The sequence below is a fragment of the Eulemur rufifrons genome, chromosome 6 (assembly GCF_041146395.1).
Source record: "Eulemur rufifrons isolate Redbay chromosome 6, OSU_ERuf_1, whole genome shotgun sequence".
In the NCBI taxonomy this organism is placed as follows: domain Eukaryota; kingdom Metazoa; phylum Chordata; class Mammalia; order Primates; family Lemuridae; genus Eulemur; species Eulemur rufifrons.
This window is the reverse complement of record NC_090988.1, coordinates 28,414,218-28,438,214: the sequence shown is the minus strand read 5'-3', so window position 1 is coordinate 28,438,214 and position 23,997 is coordinate 28,414,218.

Sequence of the window (23,997 nt, the reverse complement as noted above, 5' to 3'; positions counted from 1 at the left end):
AATTGGATCTCATCAAAATTTTTAAAAAATTGTGTCTTAAATAACACTAATGTAAAGTGAAAAGACAACCCAAAGAATGTGAAAAAGTATTTGTAAATTATATATATGATATATATATATAGTCTAGTATTTTAAATGTACAGAGAACTCATAATTTAACACTAAAAAGATAAATAAATCAATAAAAATAGGCAAAGGATTTGACTAGACATTTCTTCAAAGAAGATATACAAATGGACAACAGTCACATAAAAATATTCTTAACACCATTAATTATTGTAGAAATGCAAATCAAAACCACAATGTGATTCCATTTCACTCCTATTTAGGTAGCTATAATTAAAAAAAATGGAAAATAAATATTATAACAAGTGTTACCAAGGATATTGAGAAATTAGAACCCTCATACATTTTTGGCATGAATGAACAACTATGCAAATACTTTGGGAAACAGTTTAATATTTCCTCAAAATGTTAAACACAAAGTTACTATGTGGCCTGGCAATTTTACTCTTAAATATAGTCATGGGCCAGCTATATAATGATGTTTTGGTCAATAAAAGATCACGTATATGACAGGGGTCCCATAAGATTATAACGACATATTTTTACTTCACCTTTTCTATGTTTAGGTATGTTTAGATACACAAATCCTTATAATTGTGTTACAATTGCCTACAGTATTCAGCACAGTAACATGCTGGGCAGATTTGTAGCCTAAGAAGAACAGACTATACCATATAGCTTAGGTATGCAGTAGGTTAAACCTAGGTGGCTTGTGTAAGCACATTCTATGATATTTGCACAAGGGCAAAATCACCTAATGATGCATTTCTCAGAATGTTTCCCCATCATTATCTGATGCGTGACTATAAGTATATACTTAAGAGAAATGAAAATAGTTGACACAAAAACTTACACACAAATTTTTATAGAAGCATTATTCATAGTAGCCAAAAAATGTAGAAACAACCCTAATGTCTATAAAGTCATCAGTTATCAAAATGTGGTATATCTATACATGGGAATATTAAGCCTTCATGAAAAAGAATGAAGTACCAATACATGTGAGAATATGAATGAATCTTGAAAACATGCTGAGTGAAAGAATTCAGATATAAAAGGCCACATATTATATGATTTAATTTATATAAATATTCTTCCTCAGAAATCCTTTCATAAAATTTATTTATTTTTAATTATTATAGGTACATAATAGTTGTATATCTTTACAGGGTACATGTGATGTTTTGATACAGGCATACATTGTGAATTAATCAACTCAGGGTAACTGGGGTATCCATCACCTCAGGCATTTATCATTTCTCTGTGTTAGGAACATTCCAAAGGACCAGGGCAAGGCAGTCCTATTTGGTCCAATGTGGTTGCTGCTCTCCTAGCTACATCTATTTCGACAACAGTGGCCTCCACATATAAGGGCAGCTAACCGAGGGCTGGTTACCAACCCAGATGTGACCTGTTGAACTGGTTTATTGGTAGTCATATTCCTGGATGTTTAAATAAGAATATTGAGATTATAAGGCATTTGGCAGTTTAATCAGTCAGGGTTTCATCAGGGAATACTTTCTGTTTCCTCATATTAGGATAATTCAAAAAGGGCTTAACAAGGTCATATAGGTGTGGACAATCTAAAAAAAAAAAAAAAACAGGGTGGAGCTGGAAAGGGACAGGTATTTCTGGCAAAGGAGAGGAAGGCTGACTGGTCCCAGAAGGCTTAGGTCACTGCGAATAGTGCAGAATGACTGCTGGACAAGGCATCAGTGAGAAAACATAAGGAGGTGAGGCTTAAAAAGTTGGGAAGAAACAAAATACAAACTCTTTTTTTTTAAAGCATGGTAATCTACATAAGTAGATTGAAAGCTCTCTTCAGGGATGCCAAAAATTTGAGGACTCTAGAGTTGGGTAATCTCTCTAATGGATTTAGTTCAACTTTTCTGTAGAATGAGCTACATGCTATTGAGTCACTGAATTTAATAAATGCCCACATATTTCTCTGAAAGAAGCTAAACCTTCCTTGTCCTCTGAGATAAAGTACCAGAAAATTCTAACCAGGAAGTGTGTTTTCCTTTTCTGAACAGTCGTTCTTTTTCCTTTCATCCTCTCTTTTGAATCTTTTCTGGGCTAAACGATGCTATTGAATCTGTCCAAGGAGCCTATAAATGCTTCTAATCTATTTGCCTAATTCTGTATAGGAGAGTCAAATGCATTCACATCCACCCAGAAAAGGCCTGGGCAATAGCCACTCCCGGTAGAATTTACTCCCAACAAAAACTCTCAGCAACTTAGTTTTATTGATAGAACTGGCTTTCAGTGGAAGTAAATTTTTCTTTTAAAAATCAACTTTTGTGACTGTGAACCAGACAGACCTCCTGGGAAGATAGAGTACATGTGTTTTCCCCTGTTCCCTCATGTAATACAGAAAAAGAGGCAGCCTTGCAAGACAGGAACTTTTAGACAATAGCTGCTCTAGTCCAGCCAAATACCAGAAAAAACTTAGAAACTTCCTCCATTCCTGGGCAGGCTGAGTGGAAAACCTAGACTTCTACTCCCATCAGGCTATAGTGAGTGACCCCAAGCCTCCTACAAAAGTGGTGTCAGAGACGGTTGAATAGGGAGCTGGAACTTTCATCCTGGAAAGCGGTTGAGTCCCATGGTGAGGAGGAGACCGCATAAGGAGCCTGGATTTCCACTCCCACCCAGCAGGAAAGTGGTGCTACTCCTCCCTCCTGCTGGGGTGGAGACAGGGCATCTAGTGGGGGGTTAGGACTTTAACGATCACCAGGTGATTCTCCCAAAATTTCTGTTTCCATGTAAGCTCCTTGAATTACTCTACCTGCTTCTTTCTGGTAGTTCTTTCTCTGGCCTTGGTCTTTTTCTCACATGCACACTCAGCTTAGGTTGTCCTCTGCAGAGCTCCACAGCTCTGTCCTCCTTGCATTCTGAACTCTTCCCTCCACTCGGTGAGATCGCTGAGCTCTGTTTAGATTCCCGACTCCTCTGTGTTAAGGCCTGTCTCCAGTAAGCTAGGGAAATCACAGGGCACATCTAATTTGCGCCTCTTCTCAGTGGTCACTGTCCTGTGCTCTGGTTACTCATGTCTGAAACCATCATTTTATACATTTTATCCAGTTTATAGTTTTTCAGGATGAGAGGGTAAATCTGCTTCCTTTACTTCATCATGACCCAAAGTGGAAACTCCCTACTCTCTTTTGTAGTCAAAGCAATATGAATGGGCTTTTACTTAGAAGAGCCTTACCCAGGAGAAAAATAAGAGCCAGAGTGGTTGGGGGTTGATATAAAAGACAACTCAGGAGATATCCAGAAATAAAAATTGTGCAAGGGCTTAGTGTGTTATTCATCCTATTTTTATAAGAACCCTAATCACCACATGAAAATACTGGCTGTAGAGCTTCGGACCTAATTCTTAAAATGTAAACCAAAAGAAACACCCAAGCTTTTGTGGAGAGGATGCAGAGTCTCACCAATGGCATTGCAGGATGCACCTGTGATTATGAGCTTATTGACCTCCTCGCCATCCTGCTCCGTACGCACTTCCCTTGGCAAGCACTCTCCTTACCGTGAGCCTGATGAATTGCAATGCGAGCAGGGAGCAGTCTCAGCATCACAGCACCAGTTTGATGAGCCACAGGCTAAAGATAAATGACTAGGGAATATATCCAATTTATTCACTGGATTTTCCCATATAATTTCCAGCCAAGATTCCTTACAGGGCAAAGGCAAAGCCAAAACAGACACCCAGCAACTCCATAACCTTCTCATCCCATCTACTGTCTCTTCTCTGTTGACATACATATGTTTTCAGTCACACATATCTAAGGGCAGATCTTGTCCCTGCCTGGGTTTTAAAGTTCATCTGTTTGACAACTCTTCTTCCTTTTTAGAACTCTGTTCGCAATGATTAGTCCTGAAACATATGTATTGCTGTATTTTAGAATAGTGAGGTACTTTGGCCAATTTTTGTTGTTGTTTTCTTATCCATTCTGTAAATTTTACTCAGTGAAATTTGACCAGTTTTCCATTCTCAATAGTATAATGGAAGTCTGTAAAGGACCACTTTTTTTTTTTTTTTTAAAGTTGTAAGTGTGTGAAATGGGAAGAGAGAAAGGAAAGCTAATTAGAAGCCATTGAGGGCATTTTTAACTCTGGAGCAAGCCCTGTACTTGGGATTGCGTACAGGGTATCTCATTCAACAACCTTGTGATGTAGGTATCACTATTCTAAATTAACTGAAGAAATGCAAACTCAGAAAGATCAAGACCTATGCCTAGATTTCCCCAGATTCACGTCTTTCCCTTTTTTTCTTTTCTTTTGCAAACTTTTTTGTAAAATCAAGCAGAGAATGTGCTGTTCTCTTTTATTTTCACACATTTATTTAAACAGTAATATGAAAATTCATTCTTGTTATTTATAAGCATTTAAGAAATATAAAAAGTAGATAAATAACATTATTCCTACAAAAATCCTATTCTTCTCTGAATAACCAATACTAACAATTTTGAGTTTCATATTACTTATATACAAATGTATTTAAAAACCCAAATTTATAATTTGGTAACTTTTGTTATATGGCATTATATTAAGTATTATGTACTGCAGTTTGCTTGCTTTTTTAGTTAAAACTAAATCTTTGATTTTTTTCTATATCAAACATAATGCTGACTTTTAAAATTACTACATGGTATCCCATTGCATGCTGTAACTTAATATTTTTAATCATTCCTCTATTGTTGGAGATATAAAATATTTCCAATTTTAGATATTATGAATAAAACTTCAGCCAACATCCATACAGAAGCATCTTTTTTTTTTTTACGTACACAAATGTATTGCTCATTTTTCTATTTGGCTCTTTTCATCTTTCAATTTAAAAGACTGTAGTTTAATTAGCAAATGCACCATCCAGTAGCTCTGCCAGATTGATCTCACTCTTGCTAAGGCATTTAAATGATCCCTCCTCATTCCAGCAGTTTTGTGCTGACTGATATTGCCAGCCAGACATCAAAATTCCTGATTCACAGCCATTCAGCTCTTAAGAATATTGGGTGTTCTAGTGCTCACATTGTCAGAGAAGGTTCATAGAATTACAGAAATAAGAGATTGAAATGACCTATTGGGTCAACTTTTCTATACACCTGCCAGCACAAGATTGTTCCTTACAATATACATTATTAGTGGGATGGACTGGAATATATTTTTTAGAATCAATCCTCCCACTTGAACAAAAAAAAAAAAAAAGGAAGAGGTCTTCAATGAGAATAGGAATCCATCCAAAGGAATGATTTCAGAGTCATGCAAAGAATGCAGACATAGCCTTATTATAATTCTAACAGAATCATGTCTAGCAATGTCATTTTGTCTAATTTAAAATGTTCTAAATCAGTGGAACCTCTACCATTCTCTCAGGACACTATTCCATTGTTTAAGTCCAATTACTAATAGGTAAAAATTCTATCTCCAAAGTAAATTTGCTAATATCCTTGAGTTTTAACAGGAGAAGTTTTGATAGATGAAGGAATAGGCCATATTCTGATTTGAGAAATGACTTAAATTAAGAAGAATGCTTTCAAGATAGAGATGTGCCCCTCCCCACATTCAACTGTAAAATTTGGTAATATATAGATTTTGTAAAAATTAAATGAGGCAATAAGTATTCAGTTCCTAGCACAGTGCCGAGCACATATGCAACAAATGTGTCTCTTTTTTTCTCATACTCTTGATATGGCAAATCCCTAATCTTTAGGAGAAGGGAAAACAATATTCAGTTCTATTTCCTATACCCTGCCTCTAACTACCCTCCCCCTTCTATTCATTAAAAACACCTGTGAATTAAAGTATTCTGGTGGATAATGTTAAAATTTTGACTCTTGACATAGGAAAATAGAAGAGAAACTGTTTTTTTGTTGTTGTTTTTTGCATGAGAAGAAAAATAGGAAGATTGGGTTAAAATATTTATTCCTGTGTGTGTTCTGGATGCAGATAAGTTCATCTTGAGTGATTATTTACACACGTGCCTTTCCCTATAGTCTTTAGACTTTTTGAGGGCAATATTTTCATCTTAATCATATTAGCAATTTTGGGACTTACTATAATAATAGCTGGTAAAACAGAGGCAACAAAGATGTGCTGAATAAACAAATTGATAAACCACAGTTTCTTGCTTCTATAAGCTGAATTGTTACTCTAGTACCACCATCACTATGGCATGTTCTAGATCCAGAAGATGCTCAATAGATCAATTAATATAATAAATCCCTCATTTTACAAGTAAAATAATAGAGACCTAGAAAGATAATTTATAAACTAGTTTTATTATTGTAAGTTTGTGAAAATTATTTAGGATGAAGTGTAGAAAGTAAAAATAAAAGCATTGTCATGATATACCCATTTAATAATTCATTAAATTTACAAAAAAATGCATGGTCATTATTGTGTCACTAAAATGCATTCCAATGCTACTCACACTTAATAGAATATTAACATTTTATGTTGTTAGAACTGGATGATCAATCTCATGGACCTTCCATTTCTTTCTCCTTCATGTTCTGAGATGTTCTATTATTTTGGTCTTCAGTTTCATTCTCTGGTTTCATCACAAGATGGTGCCAGTGTGTCTCTGTCACCACAGAATAAGAATTAACAGATAATCTGCATGTACTTGCATTGAAGGTTGGATACAGGTCAGGTAAATTCCAAAAATCCTCACATTTTCTTTTTTTTTGAAATTCTGGTATCCTCTCTCAAACATTTGGCAAATCTCTCTCTCGTAGTAGTCTTCGAAGTTTATGTATTTCTGTATCTAAAAGAGTTCCATGCCCATATATGACTTCTGCTGATTTCAATGAACTCCCATCATTGACAGGAAAATGCACACAATATGCACACACCTGTGCGGTTATGCTCATTATTCTTATTCCGGCCCATGTACAGAAATGATTCTACCCAGAATTTCTATATATGTCATATATAAATCTCAATTCATAAACACATATCTTAATTTCCACAGACTTGCAGAAGATTTGACTTCAATCATATTTTATTGGTTGTTGTTTTTTCACCCACTTGAAATTTCCAGAATTTTAAACTTAGTAAACATCAGGGACAAGCAATTGGTCACTAATCATGTTTCCTTTGAGAATTCCATCTTTCCAGTTGACAACTCCAATTGCCTGCTGCTTCTGTCTTCCTTATGTGTGGGGATCACTGTATTGGCTGGATGCACTGGGCCCGTCTGGTCTTCTCAATGTAATACATGGCCATCATGACTGAGGTGCTGCCACACCCTTGGGGATGCTGCCAAATGTCACCCTATACATGTGCACATGCACATGCCTCTCCCAGCTGGAGGAATCTCTTTTTAGCCTAAATATACACCACATTTCCTCAAATTCTATTCTTTTCAATGAGTTTAGATACTTGTAAACAAAAGTCAAGAAGCCCAAAAACAAACCTCATCTGAGGAAAGAAAGTACGATGTAGCTATCTACTTAAAGGGGCAGGACATAGAAGAATCAAACAGAATATGCAATGAAAAAACATAAATCTCTGTCTCAGAAAATTATCTTGATGAATGTATACAGAAATTCATTCAATATCTACAGACAACACACACCACACTTTTTTTTTACTGTGTAGTTAGCCGATTCAACCAACTGCAGATTGAAAATATTTAAAAAGCAATAAAAACAATTTGATAATAAAAATAATACATATTTAAAAGCATTATAGTATAACAACCGCTTCCATAGTATTTATATTGTATTAGGTATTATATGTGATCTAAAGATGATTTAAAGTATACAGGAGGATGTGTATAGGTTATATGCAACTACTACACCATTTTATATAAGGCACTTAAGCTTCCATGGATTTTGGAATCTGCAAGGGTTCTGGAACCAATCCCCCATGGATACCAAGGAACAACTCTATTACTGTGTGCAGGGAACTCTGCCAAGTTTTGCTAAAACAAAAAAATGGGACCAATGTCTACAAATGGGAGAGCTCACTAGCAAATCAATGATTCAGTTAATTGGTTTATGGCTAATGAATAAATTAATTATATAATGTCTTAATCCCCAAAGGATTTAATGCAACCCTAAATTATTATTCATAATTTCCCCCTATTAATTCAACCTTTTTCCTAAGTCCAGGATGAGTCTGCATCTTGAGTTAAGATAGCGTTCAATGCATACCGAAGCTACAGGATTCCTTGGTATTGCATATTCCGGTTTTCAGTTTTCTCTCCTATGTAGATATTATTTTAAACTTATTATTTTCCATTTACTTCATAATTTATTAGTATAATAGATCATTTTCCACTGAAGCATCTCCCAGATAATTCCATGCAAAAGTGCTGCTAACTAGTAACCTTGATTAACTCAAGAAGCAGTAGTAAATGAATATTTTGGGGAAAGCCTTTTTTGTAACAGATTTTACCAATGCTTTCCCCAAACTGTGTGTGTTTGTGCGTGTGTGTGTGTTTTAATGAATTTGATCCAAAATAAAAACAAAACAAAACTACCCTTTGCCAGGTAACCTCAGGGTCCACTGACTTAATTAAACATTTAATCATTGAAATATTTTAAAATGTCAAAACCTCAGCAACCAAATCATTGTATGCCCCAGAGCATGCCAGACTAGAAAAAAAAATGGTCTATGTAGCATGCCCTTAAGGTGAACACTGAAATGCTTAATGCATTAGTAGTCCCTGTAATGAAGCTACTTCCTAGAGCAAAAGGAAATATATATATATATATATTTTTTTTTTTTTCTTAGCCTGTAGTGTCTGGATGATCATCATATCAGCTTCGCTGACAGAACTTTCTTCTTCCCTCAGCCTTACTCCTTACTCCTCAGCCTCTCAATATTGATGCATTGCTTTCTTTTTCCAGGGTTTCAAGTTCTAGTTTATGCATAATTTTTCAGCATGCTCTAGTTTCTTAGACTTATTATCCTATCTTAGTTTAAATAGTTTCCCCCTAATCTCCTTTTCTTCCCCTAAATGCGAAACAATTGAGTTTGTTTTACTCACATTTTTTCTCTCTTTCCACTGCATTCTGTTTTATCTTTATACTTGTGTCATTAACTTTTATGCCCATTTTTTAAAAGACCTTTAGTAGTATATAGAGAGCTGAGAGGGGAAATGAGATGTCTTATCTTTTATTCAGTCGTTCATTTGTTCCTTTATTCATGAAACATTTATTCAATACCAATTAGGAGCAAGACCCTGCATATAAAGAAAGGCAAGAAACTCATTCCTTGTGCTCCAAGAACTGATAGAAACTGAATAAATTAAATGTCAAATTTGGGAGGATATTAAAGGTCATCTAGGTCAGCAGCTCCATGGACAGGATGTATCAGAGTCACCTCTAGTGTTTCAAAAAAGTGCAGAGTCATGAATCTAATACCTCAAACACTCAATAAATATTACATTAATTTGGAAATTTATGTATTTGTTATGCATCTTAGGTGACTTTGGGATGTTGGAATAACAATGAAGAATGACTTGAAACCATGGATATAGTCCAACCTCTAATCTATTTATTAAATTCTTTGTTTTATACATTACAAAACAGAAAGAATTTAAGAAATGTTGTTCCAACATTTCAAAGTATATATACTTTAGAAAATATATATATATATCTATAAAACCTTAAGATTTAATGAATCAAAATCTGAGATTCTATCTTTGAGTAGCTCTGACCCTTATAAATTCTTCCAGTATGAAAAAATTGGTCATGTAGTTTTTGCTAGCTGATCCTTTTAATTTCCCTTAATTCTGAACAGGATTAAGGCTTTTGGTTGGGGCACAAACCACAGACACATACACACACACCCATACAAGATTCTGATATCTTTCCTTCAGTCCTTTGTGGTTAAAATACAATGTTACATTAAACATGACATATAACATATGCATGCAGAAAGTAAGTGGCTTTTCTTTGGATTTTATGATTCCTACTTAAAGATTTGTATTCAAGCTGAACTTTTCCATTTTTTAAATCATAACCTTCTCTTGCTCGTATATACCTACATACTTATTCTGTCTAATGGTTATCTAGGAACTATTGTTACCTATACACAATTACTACAGGAATAAAATGTATTACTATTCCCCAGGTATGCATCTACATGCTTTATATTATCACATCTTATTCATTCCTACATTCTTATTTTATCCACATAATTCAAACTGTTTTACTCAAAGCATATATATTCCTCATACTTTCACTCTACTCTCTTCTAATAATAGTATACTGTCTCATAATATTTCAAATATTTGTTTCATAGAATTTTAATGTAAATTAATGAGTGGATAAGAAAATCAGCACCAGAGAATAACCTCTGAGTTAGGTGTGACTCCTCCCTGTCCTGTGTTCCAATAGCCAATAATTCATTCAAGGTTGTTTTGAGTCTCCCTGACCTCCCCTGGGTCACGAGTCCACTGGAATTCTGTGCTCATATCCCGTAATCACAGGCCTACAACTGATTATGTGGGGAGCTGAGAGCTGTGAGAGGCCATGTTTTCCATCTGAACCAGATCTTGCTTTAGATATACAAAGAAGATAACAGCATTCTAACAAACTCGGAGGCCTGAGGAGCCCTTGCATACATAACCTTTCTAACTAACATTACTTCCCTATATTAGTCAAAACCTTGTGCTAAAGATGATAGCACAGAAAGGAAAAAGTACAGTAATCCATAGTTCAATTTCCTTTCCATTCTTCCTTATTCTTCAGTAAGCTGAAGATAGAATTTTTAGAGCACATAGCAGCAGTGATATAAAAAGCTTTGTACAGGGTTTTCACTATTGTGGTAAAAACAAAATACATATGCTTGTACAAGCTAAAAAATACTAGTGATTCTGCATATAAGTAAAGTGCTTTTATAAATATATTGTATTTAAAACTGGCATTACACAATATGAAAATAAACAATAAAATTCATACTGTAAATCGAAAATTTTAATTTTTGTTTACTTAGAATGGCAATTATTTTGTCATAAAATTTTTAATTTTAACTTTTTATTTTGAGGTAATTGTGGATTCACGTGCATTTGTAAGAAATAATGCAGAGATCCTGTGCACTCAGTTTCCCCAACAATAACATTTTGCAAAATTATAGTTCAATATCACAATCAGGATATTGACATTGATGTAGTCAAGACACAGAATATATTTTTTTCTGAAACTTTCTCAATTATGAATTCAATTTACTTAATAGCTTTAGAGCTATTCAGATAGTCTGTTTTTTATCAAATGGGTTGTGGTAGTTTGTGTTTTTTGAGAAAGTGGTCCAGTTTGTTTAAGTTGTGTGAAAATTGATTATATGAAATGTAGTTACCTTGCAACACCCAACCAAACTAGAGTCAAGAGACCAGGGGAGACAGGAAAAAAAAAACCCTCGGGGCACAATCATCTACCGAGGGATTATATCACAAGCCAGCTGCTGAAATGACCTACTGTAACCTTAAGATCAGTTTTACCTAGCAGCTGCTGAAATGAACTGCTGTGACTCTGAGACTGTTTCTGCCTACCACCACTACTCACCAGTCAGAGCTTGCCAGCTCCCAAAAACTTCAATACTGCTAATGGGTTTTCTTTCAAAACAATACATAACATTTCTCTTTCTAATAAAACCCCCAACCTTGTGTTTGTTCTCTGACATACGAAGACCACCATCTGTGTGTATGCTGCAAATTGCAATTCTGTTCTCCCAAATAAAATACGTTGTTTAGAGAATTGTCCTTATGTTTTTATTCGACTTTGACAGTTGTCAAATTTATATGTTTGAAGTTGTTTGCAGTATTCCTGTATTGTGTTTTTGATGTCTTTGGGGTTTACAGTGATATCCTCTGCCTCATTCCTGATGTGGATCATTTGGATTATGTTATGAGACTCAGTGTTATTTTATCCTGCTGTTTCAGCTGGCTTCTGGCCTCTGTCGACATCGGAATGTGTTGTTCCTCGTTACTGCTGAGTGTGGGTGGGAGTTCTGGCTCCATGCATGGTTTCCAGGAACATCATGGGAAGTGTTATTTATAAACAGAAGGGCTCAAGAGTCCCAGCTCCCTTCTTGGCCTTCTCTGACACCACTCCAGTGGGATTGTGGGGCTCCTTGTTACAAACTTGTCAGAGTAGAATTCTAGGCTACCCACTGGGCCTTTGCTGGCATGGGAGGGGTTGAGGCCACAGTTATAATATTTCTGTGATGTTTGGCTGATGTAGAGCTGTTATTGTTAGGTTTTCTGTCTTGCTAGGCTTCCCTTTTCCTTGTCCTTTAGCTAGAAAAAGCAGGGTATTTTTGTTGTTGTTGTTGTTAGACCTTTCTTTTTTCTTTTCCATTTTTTTCCGTTGGCATTTCTGGGCGACTGGTTTCTTTAATTTTAAGTCTGGGATATATGAGGCAAAGAGAAAACCCAGAAAATTCAACACGATGTGTCAGGTCCTGAGATCCCTAGCCCGCCAGTCAGCTGTCTTCTCTTTGCCTTTCATAGTCTGTTTATATTGTTTTATATATGATGTACAGGATCTTCAGCTGTGCTTAGTGGGAGGGATAGTGAAAAGTACCTCTGCTCCATCTTCCCAGAAGTCCATTATTACATTTTATAATTGATAAATATTTCAAGGGAAAATTTTTTATACCATACCTTTAACAGCACAGTCATGTGCCACATAACGTTTTTATCAACAAAGGACCGCATATGTGACAGTGGTCCCATAAGATTATAATGCCATATTTTTACTCTACTTTTTTTTATGCTTAGATATATTTAGACACACAGATACTTACCACTGTATTACAATTGCCTACAGCATTCACTGCAGTACCATGCTGTACAGGTCTGTAGCCTAAGAGAAATAGGTTTGTGTAAATATACTCTATGATGTTTGCACAACGTCAAAATCCCCTAACAGCCCATTTCTCAGAAGGTATCCCTGTCTGATCGTTAAGTGATATGTGACTGTACTTTATTCTTCCTTTTGAAACACGTTTTTGATTTTCACTTTGTGTTGGCCCCTGAAGATTATTAATATGTGGCTGGTCCTGTCTGGTGTTTGGCATGGACAGAGAGGATTTCAGTTTGTGTTAAGTATGCCACTTAGAATTTGAAGCCATGGGGTGTTTTTTCTTTAGCATTAATCTGATTATATCATTGCCCTTACTAAAATTGTCCAATGGTTTTTAATCACAGCAGGGACAAAGTCTAAATTCTTTAACATAACCTATAAGGTTTTATAGGATCTGCACTCTAGTTTCCTCTCTAGCCTTATTTTAGATCACTTTCCAATTACTCTCTCCACTTCAGTCGCATTAACTTCTTTTAGTTCTTCTCATGGTCACTATTTCTCCTACCTATAGACTTTGAGCATCTCTCCTCCACTAGAAAACCTTTTTTTCTTATTTGTCTGTTTAATTCTTATTCATCCTTCACTTGTCAGCCTAAAGAATCTTTTCTCAGCAAAACCTTCCCGAGGGACCAAAATTAGAGTAGGGCTCCATTATTACCACCTATGTCACTTGTCTTTCATAGCACGCTTGGACATGTTCAATTAACCATTTCCTACTGCCAGACTATAAGCTTTGGGAGAGGCAGGGGCCCTCATTCTCTCTCTCTCTCTTTTTCTCCCTCTCATATCTCTGTTACTTTCAATATCTAGTACTCTCTCTGGCATATAATGATCATTCATTAAACATTTATCAACTACATTAGAGATTTTTATGTGTGCACAAAAAAATTACCCTTGAAGAAGTAAAAAACAAATCTCAAAATTTGCATAAATTCATTAACTTATTAAAAATTTTTGTTGGGTATCCTATGTGTCAGGTACAATGTACCTTTGTGTTATAATAAAGAGAAACACTTTTTCTATCTTTGTAAGTCTTGCATCTTAGGGAGACAGATAAAACATAAAATACGTAAGAAGGGTAAAATATAGTAAGGTCTAGAAAAAATATGAATAGGGTAGTAAGATAGAAGGTAATTAGGAAACTATGTAGTCAGGGAACTAGGAGAAAAATATTTAGCCAGAGCAAACAACAAATGCAAAAGTTATACTATGGTTTTGTTTTGCTGTTTATATAATTGTTTGTTGTGTTTTGTTTTACTCAAGCAACTGAGTAGATAGTGGTGCCATTATCAAACTGAGAAAGACTCTGTTTAATCAGCTTATTTTGGAGGGACACAGAGAAAGAAAAAAAGAATGAAAAATTATCTTTTAAATGTCTTAAATTTGAGCTACCTATTAGATGTACAAAAATATAAGAGAAGGTGGAAATGTTATGTATGAAACAGAAACTCAATTTTTATAGAGTTCTATTTCTCTTATGGTTCTTGTGAGGGTAACGGTCAAAGATACTTAGAAGAATACCAGACACACATTAAATCTTTGATATTAAAATGATTTAAATAGCTGAAAAATCATTATTTCCAATAGTTGACTCAAATAGTTCTGGGAAAAAAGAGAACTTCAAACTGTAACTACAGAAACTACATTGCTTAGTCTCCTTTTTACATTGAAAAGGACATTTACCTCCTGAAAATATTTGAATAACTATGATGCAAATTCTATTTATTATAGTTTTCAAAGAAATCTACAGCCTATATGAAAATACTATTAATAGTTTCTTTAAGAAATTTGTTGGAGAACAAATTGCACATATAAGATATATTTTATATACATCCCCAAACACTGGACTATTACTCTGGTTTTATTTTGCATGTTTATTTTTTGAAGTTTTCAATATTTATTGTATATATTTTACTGGATTTTAAAGGAGCATGTGCTGCCATTAGATAAATATAAGCACAGTAATTTTTCTATATTTCCCCCATAGTACACAAAATTTAATTAGAACATTTAAGTTTTTATTAAAGTTATTCTGAACCAATCAGAAAAAGAAGCCAAATGATATAAAACATATTTTTTCCTTGGCTCATTTTATTTCTTGCATTATTTTTTTTCTTAATTTCACACACCGATATACTTATAAAATGATTTTGTGGACATTAATTCTTCCATGAAAACTTTGTAAATATGCCATGCTACTGATTTCCCTTTAGGATCATGTTCTTTATAAAAAATGTATTGCCTTAAAGTGCAAAAATACAGACCTAAATATAGGGTACATAATATTCTGAACAAGTTAAACTATATCTAATGCTAATCAGTGCCTTTGAAGGAAGGCTATATTTATGTCTTAGACTCCAGAACCACTTAATGTCTCAGCCTTGTGCAGCACCAAGGAAAAATCTGACAAACTCTTTTAGTGGTCCCTAAATTTTTCATCAAGATAAACTATGATTCTCACACAGATTAAGAAATCTCAGAAATAATTACATTTAAGTATGCATTAGTTAGTTATTGCAACAATAATGTCATATAACAAGCGATGTAAAAATTTCATTGGCAAATTTCACTAAGTTTATTTCTCACCCATGGGTGTCCAGGTCTTCTGGGGACATTTAGGCTTTCCCTTACAGGTCAGCTCAATGCATCTTCTCCATCTTCATCCTTGCCTTGGTCTGGTCTGTATTTCTGTTGTGACAAGGACAGAACCTGAGTAGACAAGCCTAATCACTTAAGTATATTTCAAGTCCCTGCTTGCATCAATCCATTGTCATTTCAACCACTAACATGTTACTATGGAAGACCTTGAGCATGTTGCTCAGGACGCTTGACTAATCCTCTACTTCCTGAAGATTTCCCTGATGGACTCAACCCAGAAATTTCTCTGTGTTGATCTCTTGTGGCAAATACTGGTGATGCTACTTAATAAAAAATGTTCCATGTACTTTCCTATAGATTAGATTCTTGATATTTATCCTATTTTCTATCTGTATCCTTAGTATGATATTCAATGGTATCTCATATTTTTCTCCTGTTGCTATAAAAATTGTCTGACTCAAAATAAGATTATGGAGGCAAAAGATTATAGGAACCAAGTCCTCAAAAACCTACAAAATATTTATAAATATTTGCTGATGTGAATATATATCAAGACTACTTCTCTGACTGGATGTTAGGGAAACAAGGAACAGGGAGCATCTTTCTTCTAAGTAAATGAAACTATTTTCACTAAATGCTTTTCTGTATTCCAGGAAATGCCTGCCCTTCAAAGGCAGAGAATAATTTTCATCTTTAAGTGTAATTTTCTCCTCTTAAATCTAGTTCTTCCTTTCTCTTTGGGTGACATTACTGATTATTCTTACCTCCAATGGATAATAGGTACATAAATATATGGGGGAAAGAGAAATTGTTTGGAAAGGAGGGGGTAAAAAGAGAACCTAATTAATTTTCACTTTGATTCCAAACTCTGAACTCCCAATTCCAGTTCCATAGTCTTAGATTTAGAAATCTTGACAACCAAACAGCTGGTAAGGCAGGCAGTTTTGGCTTCATGTGTGTCATTCAACCTGCTGTCCATTCTGCAAGTCGTATTTCTCAATTATAAATTTGACTACATAAAACTCCCCTTTTTAATATTCTTAGATGATTTACATTGTCTCCAGGGTAAATAATAACTCCTACACATTCCACCAGCATGTCTAATCTTTTCAACCATACCTCATCTTCTCCAGTCCAGTCATGCAAAAATATTTTTAAATTCCCAAATTTGCCTTATTTACCCTCACCCTCAATTTTTGTACATGATTTTCCCTCTGGCTGATAAAAATTCCTTTTAAGTAGTCTCATGGGTGATGCATTCTCAGTCTTTTCTGGTCTGATTATCACCTAGAGTGATGGAAGACACCAGGAAGTCTTCCTGTTTAACACCAAAGTACTTCACCCCAGGCCTTAGTGGGCTGAATTATACTAGCCTGTTTACCGACAAGTTCATCTCTCCAGAATTTAGACTTCCATTTACTGTTCTATATCTAGGGCCTAGAACCGTGGGCATAGAAGATTCAATAAGTAAAATATATCTCAACAATGCATTCTGTTTTGGGAAAATTGCAATTCTGGGTTTTTATGATTTATTGAAACCAAAATTAGCTGTGTCCCAAATAGCTAAAAAATAAAAATACTTTTTTTAAAAAAAGTATTGCCAGAAATATTTAGTTTGAGACAGCAGAGCTGTCCTAAAGACTTATATGACCATTGCAACACCGCTTTTTCTGCCTCTTAAAACATTTTATGTGAGCAAAATTAGATAAGAAAATATATAATAGATAAACTGAAAGGAAAGTTCCAAAGTACAGAAAGAAAAAGGCTGAACCTTACATGTAAGGAATAAGATGGAAAGGAGTTGGTAGGGAGAGTTTGTTAACAGTTACAAGTTACATATGCACATTTGGCCCCCCTGAGGGACTTCTGAAAACAAGAATTGCAAACCTGTCTACCCAGCTCTGTGCAGAGCCAAGTAATATAGGAAATGCGTAGACCAGATTAATCATTCTAACTGGATTTAATGGAGGGAAGACTGTCCTGATTAAATGTTATATTGCTCCCCAATAGTATCATATTTGTTCAGGTGAACACTGAAGCTACAGCATTTAGTCTCATACAACCATAGTCCCTTAATTCTGATATTCATAGTCATGGTCTTTATTCAGATGTCACTGGTTGGCTTATGTAAGTTATTTTAACATAGGGGTATGTGTGTGCACATGTGTGTGTGTGTACATGTGTGTGTGTGTGTGTGCATACTTATTCTGAAATACTATTTTAAAGAGACTATTTTGATTAACAAAGCTCAAGTAAGAATGTTGGTACAAATCAGAGAAACACCTTCAAATGTTCAATACTAAATCTAGATTTCTTTTTCTAACATTTGACATTCAAGACCTCTGTACATGCATCTATTAATACTTAATAGTAAGTTCTTCAGACAAATGGCCCAGCTCATTGCCTTTGACCTTGTCACTGAAATTGAAATAAATTATGCCCTTAGGTAATTAAAGAGAAGTCATAAAACACTAATTGCATTTCTAAATTACAATCATATTGATCATAAATAGTTACAGAGTTGATATTTAACAGTAAACAGAACCATATATCAGCACATACATTCTATCACTGATTTAAAATTGAATATCCAGAAAAGAGTGATGATAGGATAAGGACTATAATGTAGTCACTCTCTCCACTCTTACATTCCGCTTCTTGTCTTTCTTTCTTTTTTTTTTTTTTATTTCAGCTCATTATGGGGGTACAAAAGTTCAGGTTACATATATTGCCCATGCCCCCCCATCCCCCCGAATCTGAGCTTCAAGCATGTCCATTCCCTAGACAGTGAACATCGCACTCATCATGTAGATATGTGCCCATCCCCTCCCCCCAGCCCCCATCTTGGCTTCACACTTGGCTTTATTCATTCCCTCCATGCTAATGAATTTAAGTTTTAAATCTCTTACACTGCCCCCATCTGCATTTTTCCTGCATTGGAAACATTCTAAATTCTCTCTTTTGGCTATTTGAAAATATGGAATCAATTATTAACTATATTGCTCAACAGTGCCAAAGAACATTAGAGCTTATTTCTCTAATTAGCTGTAATTTTGTATCTATTAACCAACTTCTCCCAGTCCCCCGTATTCATCCCAGCCTCTAGTTACCACCACTGTATTTTACTCTCTATTTCAATGAGATCAACTCATTTAGCTTCCACATATGAGTGACAACATTTGGTATTTATTTATTTATGTCACTTAACATAATGTCCTCTAGGCTGATTCATGTTGCTATAAATGGCAGAATTTCATTCTTTGTTATGGCTGAACAATATTTCATTGTGTGTGTGTGTGTGTGTGTGTGTGTATGTGTATACACACCACATTTTCTTTACCCATTCATTTGTTGCAGGACACTTAGGATAATTCCATATATTGACTACTTTGAATACTGCTGCAATAGACATGGGAGTGTAGATATCTCTTCAACATACTGCTTTCCTTTTGTTTGGATATATAGTAATACCCAGTAGAGGGATTGGTGGGTCATATTTTAGTTCTATTGTTAGTTTTTTGAGGAACTTTCATACTATTTTCCATAATGGCTGCTCTAATTTATAGTCCCACCAACACTGTAGGAAGAGTTCTTCCTTCCTATCCTAGCCAGCATCTGTCATTTTTAATATTTTTTATAATACCATTCTAACTGAGGTGAAATGATATCTCATGGTGGTTCTGATAATTAGTGATGCTGAGCACTTTTTATATACCTGTTGTACATCTGTATGTCTTCTTTTGAGAAATGTCTATTCTTCTTTTGAGATATGCATGGTTTTTATGAGAAGAAAACGGGAAATAATTCAGGGCATTGGTCTGGGTAAAGACTTTGTGGAGAAAACCTCAAAATCATAGGAGACAAAGGGAAAAATTGAAAAATGAGATTATATAAAACTAAAAAGCTTCTACACATTAAAGGAAACAAAGCAATAGAGTGGAGGGACAACCTGCAGAATGGGAGAAAATATTTGCAAACCATTCATTTGAGAAAGGATTAATATCCAGATAATATGAAAATATAAACAACTCACCAGCAACAAAATAAATAATCTGATTTTTAAAATGTGCAATTTAGAGGCCCTTCATTTTCTTCTTTTGTCTAATTTCTATGGTTAGGACTTCCAGTACTATGTTGACTAAAAGTGGTGGAAATGGGCACCCTTGTATTTTCCCAGATCTTAGAGAAAAAAATTTCAGCTTTTTTTCATTCAGTATGATATTGGCTTGGGTTTGTCACATATGGACTTTATCGGCCTTTATTGATTGGCCTTATTGTACTGATGTACATTCGTTCTATACCTAACTTGTTGAGAGTTTTTATTATGAAAGGATGTTGAATTTTATCAAATGCTTTTTCTAGGTCTACTATTGAGATGATATATATATATTTCTTTAAGGGACAGTGTCTTTTTCTGTTGCTTTGGCTAGAATGCAGTGGCATCATTGTAGCTCACTGCACCTCAAACTCCTAGGCTCAAACTATCATCCTGCATCAGCTTCCCAAGTAGCTGGGACTATGGGCATCGGCCACCACACCTGGCTGATGGCATGGTTTTTGTCCTTCACTCTGTTGATGTGATGTATCACATTTATTAATTTTCATATGTTGAGCCATCCTTGCATCCCTGAGATACATCTCATTTGATTATGGTGAATAATTTTTTTAATATGCTGATGGATTCAGCTTGCTAGTATTTTCTTAAAGATTTTTGCATCAATGTTCATCAGGGATATTGGTCTATAGTTTTACTTTTGTGTGTTTATTCTTATATAGTGTTAGTGTCAGGGTAATGCTGGCCTCAGAGAATGAGCTTGGAAGAATATCCTCCTCTACAATTTTATGGAAAAGTTTGAGAAGAATTGATGTTAATTTTTATTTAAATGTATGGTAGAATTTTGCAGTGAAGCCATAGGTCCCTGGGCTTTGCTGAGATGGGAGACTTTTTATTAGAGATTCAATCTCGTTATTCATAATTGCTCTGTTCATGTTTTCTGTTTCTTCTTGGTTCAATTGTGGTGGATTATATGTGTCCATAAATATTCATTTTTGTGAGCTTTGTAATTTGTCAGGGTATGTTTTTTCATAATAGTCTCTAATGATCCTTTGTATTTCTGTGGTATCAGTTGCAATGTTTCCTTTTCTGTTTCTAATTTTATTTATTTGGGTATTTTCTCTTTTTTCTTGGTTAGTCTAATTAATGGTTTATCAATCTTTTTTATATTTTCAAAAAACCAACTTTTTGTTGTGTTGGTCTTTTGTATTCTTTTTTAGTATCAATTTTGTTTATCTCTAATCTGACCTTTATTACTTTTTACCTTCAATTAATTTGGTTTTGGTTTGTTCTTTCTTCTCTCCTTCTCAGAGATGCATCATTAGGTTGATGATTTTAAATCTTTCTACTTTATTGATATAGGTGTTTATTACTTTAAAGTTTTCTCTTAATGTCGCTTTTGCTTTATTCAAAATATTTTGGTATGTTATGTTTCTATTTTCATTTTTTTCAAGAATTTTTTAAATTTCCTTCTTTATTTCATCATTGACCAATGGTTGTTCAGGAGAATGCTGTTTAACTTTCATTTATTGGTACAATTTTGAAATTTCCTGCTGTTATTTATTGCTACTTTTATGCCAGTGAGGTCATAAATGGTACTTTATATGATTTTGATTCTTTTAAATTTTTTGAGTGTTATTTTTTGGCCTAACATGTGATCTATCTTGGAGAACATTTCCTGTGCTGATGAAAGCAATGTGCATTCTGTATATATTGGATGAAATATTATGTAAATATCTGTGTGGTCCATTTGGTGTAAAGTGCAGTTTAAATCCAATATTTTTTCATTGATAACCTGTTTAAATAATCTGTCAAATGCTGACAGTGTGATGTTTAAGTCCAATCATTATTATATGGTGGTCTTTCTCTCCATTTAGATCTGATATTTGCTTTACATGTTGAGGGGCACTGGTGTTGGGTGCACATGTATTTAAAATTGTTATCTCCCTTTATTGAATTGATCCCATTATCATTATATAATGACCTTCTTTGTCTTTTTCTATAATTTTTAATTTAAAGTCTGTTTTACTTAATATAAGTACACCTACTCCTGCTTGATTTGGGTTTTTTTTTGTGTGGAATATCTTTTTCCAAACCTTCACTTTCAGTCTGTATGTGTCCATACAGGTGAAGTGAGTTTCTTGTAGGCAGCATAAAGTTGGGCCATATTTTCTTAATCTGTTCAAGTCAGTCTATACCTGTTAAGTGGAGAATTTAATCTGTTTACATTCGTGTTGTTATTAATAGATGACGTCTTTTTCCTGACATTTTGTTATTTGCTTTCTGGTTATTCTGTATACCTTTCAGTGCTTTGTTTGTCATTGTGGTTGGGTGGTTTTCTGAAGTGATAGATGTGATTCTTTTCTCTTTCTACTTTGCATATTTGCTCTACCAATGAGTTTTATATTTTTCAGAGTTTTGATGATTGTGGCTGTCATCATTTTGCTTTCAGATGTAGGATTTTCTTGAGCATTTCTTTTAAGGCAAATATATTGGTGATGAATTTCCTCAGCTTTTGCTGGTCTGGGAAAGACTATTTCTATTTCTGACAGATAACTTTGTTTGGTATAGTATTCATGGTGAAAATACTTTTCTTTCAGCACTTTGAATATATCAACCCATTCAATCCTGGCCCAGGAATTTTCTGTAAAAAAAAAAAATCTGCTGTTAGTTTAACAGAGATTAACTTATATGGGACTTGACATGTTTTCCTCTTTCTATTTCTCAAATTCTTTCTTTGTCTTTGACTTTGACAATTTCCCTATAATGTGCCTCATGAAGAATATTTTAGGTTGAATCTATTTGGGGATCTTTGAGCTTACTGGATCTATACGTACATCTCACTTCAGAGTTGAGAATTTTTAAACTAGTATTTCATTAAGTTGTTCTTCTCTGCCTTTTTGCTCTCTTCTCCTTTTCCAACTGTCAAAATACAAATATGGTATCCCATAAATCTTGTAGGATTTCTTTACTCTTTTCCATTCTTATTCCTTCTTTTTTACTCTGACTAGGAATTTCAAACAACCTATCTATAAGTTCAGAGGTCCTTTCTTTTGTTTGCTACAGTCTGCTATTGAAGTTCTCTATCGTATTTATTATGACATTCATTAAATTCTTCAGCTTCAAGATTTCTGATTCTTTGTTATCATTTTTATATGTATTTTTTTTAATTCACGATATTATGGGGGTACAAACATTTTGGTTACATGTAATGCATTTGCCTCACCCAAGCCGGGCCACAAGTATGTCCTTTCCCAGTACAGTGCACTCTGCTTCCATTAGTTGTGGGTTTACTCCCAACCCACCCCCTGATCAGACCAGCACCCAATTAGTATTACTACCATGTGAACAAACACCTTAGTATTGACCAGTTAGTTACCAATTTGATGGCAAGTACAAAGTGGTGCTTGTTTTTCCATCCTTGTGATACCTCATTTCGAAGGATGGACTCAATCTCTATACAGGATAATATAAGAGGTGCTAGTTCACTATTGTTTTTTGTAGTTGAGTAGTATCCCATGGTATACATATATGACAATTTATTAATCCACTCATGTATTGATGGGCACTTGAGTTGTTTCCACATCTTTGTAATTGTGAACTGTGCTGCTATAAACATTCGAGTGCAGATGTCTTTATTACAGAATGTCTTTTTTTTCTTTGGGTAGATGCCTAGTAGTGGGATTGCTGGATCAAATGGTATTTCTATTTTTAGCTCTTTGAGGTATCTCCAAATTATTTTCTACAGGTGTTGTACTAATTTTCAGTCCCAGTAGCAGTGTAAGAGTGTTCCAGTCTCTCCACATCCATGCCAGCATTTGTTGTTTTCATATTTTTTTGACAAAGGCCATTCTCACCGGAGTGAGATGATATCTCATTGTAGTTTTGATCTGCATTTCTCTAATGATTAGAGATGTTGAGCACTTTTTTATATGTTTTCTGGCCATTAGTCTTCTTTTGAAAAGTTTCTGTTCATGTCCTTTGCCCATATATTGATGAGGTTGTTTGATTTTTTTCTTCTTAATTTTCTTAAGTTCTATATAGATTGTGTTATCAGCCCTTTATCAGATGTGTAGGAAGCAAATATTTTCTCCCATGTACTCACCATCAAATTGGTACTAACTGATCTACACTAAGGTCCTCACATGGAAGTAATATTAATTGGGTGCTGGTCAGGTGGGAGGGGGTTTGTGGGGTGGGTAAACTCACAACTAATGGAAGCGGTGCACACTGTATATGGGAAGGCCATGCTTGTAGCCCGGGCTTGGGTGAGGCAAAGGCATTATATGTAATCAAAATGTTTGTACCCCCATAATATTCTGAAATAAATAAATAAATTACCAGGTAAATTAAATTTCAAATGTATATAATAATAGAATATTTAAAATTAGCCACCCTGAGAAATCAGCCACATAGTTAAATCATTTTGCCAAATATTACAATAAAGTAACAAAG